Genomic DNA, 5,641 nt, shown 5'->3' on the forward strand with positions numbered 1-5,641 from the left:
ATATATATATATATATATATATATATATATATATATATATATATATATACGTATGTGTGCGTGCTCACGCACAGTGTATACCACAATGGCTGTAGCTTGTACGCGACTCAAAAGCTGTCCATGTCTTGGTGTGTACATTTGTACACTTCCAACGAATGCTTACGGATTACTGATGCCACAGGTCATAAAACCACATTTCACAGATGATATAATGTCTTCGTTCTGAGATTCTCATCACGTTTAAAGACAGCGAGATGTGAGGACAATATGATTAACTGATTGAATTTCTGTGCGGCGGACGGCAAGTAGCGAGGTGAACCTAGGCTTTCTCCTTTAATTTCATCATTGCAATAACATGTTGTGCGGTTTCTCAGAACGTGTCTTCTCACAGATTTACGATACAATAATTGGATTTATGAGGTTTCATTTGAATTTTTCAGATTCGAAGATTCGAGTCACCTCTGCTATCATGGTGGATACATTCTTATGTATGTCGGTATGTATTTAGATATACTTACACACGCATATTTTTGCATATGTGTGTGTGTGCGTGTGTATGTATAAAAATATATACACATACACACATTAGCTGCAAAGCTACAAAATGAATAAATACGTATTCTTTTCCTTGTACACTGTTTTGCATTTCTCTCGCATGTATAGCTAAATATATGTATATATGTATGTATGTCTATATCTATCTATCTATCTATCTATCTATCTATCTATCTATCTATCTATCTATCTATCTATCTAGTCATATAAACACATATACTATATAATATTATGTTTCTTTCCGCAACATGTCCGAAGCACACACATAAGGCTATAAACAAGTCTACCTACCACAGTTTCTATCGAAAAGGTATTCTCACCCCAATATTTACATCCTGTTATTCATAAATTACTATGTGCTTCAAGATTTTCCAAAATGAATTATTCCACGTTCTCTCGAATATTTATACTTTCATATGACCACAACAATATGCTATTATATATATATATATATACATGATTCTATAGGATGTTGATTATATGGCCGGTCATAGAGTGACCAATAGTTTCGCATTCATAAAGACTTATAGACGGCTCATCGATTAGAGCGTGCTTCGTTTGCGGATATATGATCTACTGACGATCTACTTTTGCATATATTTGTGGGCACAAACGTGGCTGTTTATTAAGAAGGTTGCTTCCTAAACACACGAGCCCGGTTTCAGTCCCACTGCATGGCACCTTGGGCAAGTGTCTTTTACTTCAGCCTCGGGCCGAGTAAAGCCTCATGAGTGGATTTGGCACTCGGAAATTGACGGAGGACTGCTGTATATATATATATGTGTGTGTGTGTGTGTGTGTGTGTGTGGGTGTGTGTGTGCGTGTTTGTCTGCTGTTGTGTCTATGTTTGTTCCCCCATCATCGCTTGACAACCATTTCTCGTGTAGTTACATCCCCGTAACCTAGAATTTCGGCAAAAGGGCCCAATAGAATTAGCACTAGGCTTAAGAAATAAGTCCTGGGGTAGATTTGTTCGACTAAAACCCTTCAAGGCCGTGCTTCAGTATGGTCGCAGTCAAATGAATGAAACATGTAAGATATAAAAGAAAACTAATAATATGTGTTTGTGTATGGGTGTGTGTGTGCGCGTTTTTATCTGTATGTATGCGTATTCGTGTGTGTATGCATGTGTATTTGTAATTATATAACATTGTTTAGATTTCAGTCGTGGTGAGGCTCTGCGTGTTGTTACTCGTTCCGGGTTTCATACGACTAACATTGAAGGTTCATGAGCCTGTATTTTGCAGGCTCGTGACACAAATATCCCTTCCCATGCTAGTGTCTTTTGTTTTGGTACCACACTAAATCTATATATTTCAACCAACACTGTGTGTAATTTAAGATTAATTAAATAACGGTATATTGGTAAATGATCTCTAATATTAAATTTTCATGGGCAGTTATATCCTGCCCCTTTATGCCAATAAAGAATTGAAACCTCTCCGTTTGAAGCAATTGAAACATTTTTTTCTGCTCACTGTTGTATTTTATAAAAACACTGTTGCATACTTATAGAAAAATAATGCGTAATATGAAAAGTAAGATACAAACAATTGTGCGCACACTCACAAGAAGATACTCACACAGTAAGACAGCCGCAAACAAACATAAGACGCAGACACATATTCAAAGACATACAGACAGACAGACATACACGTAGATATCTACATTTAGTTTAAAGATTTACGCTTTTTGGATATCTTCAATGAATACAATATGAGGCGCTCAATGATAATTCGAAAGAGAGCCAAGTGATGGAACAAAGACTTCACTTAGCAAGTTAGTGGAATTTGGCCTCATATCAGGAATCAGCATATGATTTACAGGGATTGAGAAAGAATGAAAAAGAGAGAAAGAGAGAGTGACAGAGAAAGTGTATGAGAAAGAGACAGAGAGTGAGTGAGAGAGAGAGAAGTCAGAAAGACATACAGTAACAAATATGGTATTCGAATAAGAGAAGGAGCAACAGAAACATGGAGTTGTAAGGAGAAAAATAATAAAAGATTGCTAGTGTGTGTGTGTGCATGCAAGAGAGAAGATATTCACTTCAATGAATATGGATGAATATGGTAGGAATAGATATTCTAAATGAATGGTTCTTCAGAACATCTGGGAGTTAGCCAAACATAGCTTTAGCATTAGTATGAATATTTTCCTGAAATATCTTCGAATAGGTGAAAAGAGTGAACTGCTGGATCAGAACATGTCATGAAAGACGGCCATGTTTTCAATAGTATTTTATGGAAAAATGTGTACCGAAGAATATGGTTGTAATATAAACAGTTGGACAGAAGAATGGATATTAAACAAATGTTGCAGATTTATTAAATGCATTTACAGCAGCACAGAATGTCACGGTTCGCATTTATGTATATGCAGAAATATTATGAAAAATTGTCATTAGAGCAATGAAATAGACGAAGTTAAAGAGAGAGAGAGAGCGAGAGAGAGAGAGAGAGAGAGAACCAGACATAGTGGGTGAGAGAGAGAGACTAACAAATATTATGAAAAATTGTCATTAGAACAATGAATTAGACGAAGTTAAAGAAAGAGTGATATATATATATATATATAGAAAGAGAGAGAGAGAGAGAGAGAGACAGACAGACAGACAAACAGACATAGTGAGTGAGAGAGAGACTAACAGACAGGCAGACAAATAGAGCAGAATGCTACATTTTACGCCTTTATATACGCAGAGTGCTATATTTTACGTCTTTATGTATTTCAAATCCTTTAATGGTTAATTTTCTTTCATCGTATCAGGGTTGCTTAATAAGTATCAGATTTTGCTGTTGTGCTCCTCGTCAACCTTGGTTGATCAGATTTCTGTTCAAAGAACTTTCTATATCACCATCCTTTCTTTTTGTTGCTCTCTGTTTTTAAGTATAGCATATCTAAAACTACAATCACTAATATACTCCGCTTTTTTTTTCAGACGCTAACGTGTAATTTGAGGGATATTTTGATGCTATATCTAGCAGGTCAAGAATAGTTTCCATGAATTCGTAAAAATCGGAAATGGGGGCAATTTTTCTACTAATGTATGAGATTTAACTTATATATGTAATCAATATTCTTCACCATTTTTATCTCAATGTGTGATGAGCAACAAGCCGTATCTCCTTTGAGATCGGGGAGACCGCAACATAAGAATTGCGTGAAAACGAAATTGCCTGGATTCCAGCATCAGTTCATTCATATTTAAATTTCATTCTCAAATCACGAAAACATATGTACTGCTTAGAATGTTATGAATTAACCATTAATAGTATGATATACAGCAAGGGAGTGTGTGATATCACGCTTGGTGACATATACACCAGCTATACACTAAAGAATGAAAAAAAAATGTGAAGTAAATTGTATTTGCGTATATTTGTGTTCGAATAATCTCGGAATGGAATTGGACCTTCTCTTTGTGGAGTTGATGAAGGTAAAATACTCGCCAAGTACATTGTAACAGAATATGCACATGTCCGAACTGTGACAGTTTCTGCGTAAGTAAGCTGGTCTGATTTATCAAATTTTCCATTTATTTTCCACTATATATATATATATATATATATATATACAGAAGGCAGAGAAGTATTTTTTAGAACTTTCGTGTTTTTTAGTAGGGTATTTAAAGTTAAATAAAATATGTTAGATTAGACTATAATTAAAACAAAATTGCATATTCTGCTAACTGGTGATGTAGACTCACTGTTGCATCAGTGACATTGTTGATTCTTTTGAAAAAGGGAGAAGCCAGACACTATACATGAGCTATCGAGACGCTGCTATTGACCAAACAACATGTCGAATAAACGAAATTTAGTTATTAGAGTGGAAACACAGGCGGTCAAATACTGCATGGAGTGGGGCAGCCTGAAATGTAAAGGGATCTAACTAAATACCACAAGGTATTTTGCATGAAGCTCTGTTAATTCCGTTCGTCTATGATGATTCTTAAGACGTTAAATGTGTGGTAAAAGATGACCAGAGTAATTCACTGGTACTTTAATTTGACAATATTCATAAGAGAACAGTACACATTTATTCCAGTAGGATTTCACTCTTAAAACATTTCTGTCAATCCAACACACTTCTGCAGATCAATAGTGGTTGGTATTCCACTGAATCAGGTCAACTGAAAGGATAAATCAACTGTAGCGATATTTGAGCTGTTAAAGAGAAATGGCATGAAATACTCTCACTAACTCTGATAACATTTTGTCACAATTATATATTATGTAATTCTATATACAACAGTTATGGAATTGAGTAGGTAAGATCCGGGCTATATAGTTTTCATAGCGGGTGGAAAAAATCGAAGCGAGGTGTATACCGCCGGCTACTCTTCAGGCCAAGTATATCTTGATAAAATTAAAGATGACATTGTCACAAGGATGTACATGGAAGATTCAAAACACCCGGCAACACTGATCACCTGCCGTCGAATATGAAAAGAGCTTTTCTGCATATCGTTCTTCGATGCGAAAAGAAAAAAATCCACAACCTTTCTTCTCAGTAAACCACTATTGTCCCTGAAAGTTTTTATTATTTTTTATATATTTACTACGGATTGCTTGAAGCTGACTTTCTTCCTATACCTTGATCCCGAGAGCGTTTATGCATCCATATTTTTTAACGGTTATTTTTAATACTTTTCTCGCTGTACTGCGTGTTCGTTTCTCTTTTTTCCATCTGTGATTTTATTTTTGATCTTCTATATAAATGAAGATATTTCATCCGTCTAGCTGCTTTTCTTTCTATAAAATGAGAAGTTACATTGCAGAACTGTTATTTTAACGAGGTGTATCTATTTATCACCCGACAAGATACGTCTGCACCGCCGGCTGTTCCTGAACCTGTTGTTGAGCGTTCCACCGATGACGGATTGACGGTAGGTGTGCCGAAACAATTGTGGTGATTAATAAATTCTCGTATATTCCATCTTCCGTCTTTCATTTGCCATATATATATAAGCAATGTTAATTCTCTAAATGAAGTATTAACAGTAACTGCACGATAAAGTGTAGTATATTGCCACTTAAGTGTGGCTGACCCCTAGGGGTGGATGTTACTGTTGCTTTTAGCCCCA

At 35.6% G+C, this 5,641-nt stretch overlaps 1 long non-coding RNA gene across 1 annotated transcript in view; it reads left to right on the top strand.

Annotated features, from left to right (window-relative positions):
* Positions 1-633, top strand: part of LOC128248892 (uncharacterized) — a 143,907-nt gene extending 143,274 nt beyond the window's left edge. The window contains exon 2 of the long non-coding RNA XR_008265039.1: positions 441-633. This is a non-coding gene — a long non-coding RNA (uncharacterized LOC128248892). The remainder of the gene's footprint in view (positions 1-440) is intronic.
* Positions 634-5,641: the final 5,008 nt, after the last annotated feature.

The sequence above is a fragment of the Octopus bimaculoides genome, chromosome 10, assembly GCF_001194135.2.
Source record: "Octopus bimaculoides isolate UCB-OBI-ISO-001 chromosome 10, ASM119413v2, whole genome shotgun sequence".
Taxonomy (NCBI): Eukaryota; Metazoa; Mollusca; class Cephalopoda; order Octopoda; family Octopodidae; genus Octopus; species Octopus bimaculoides.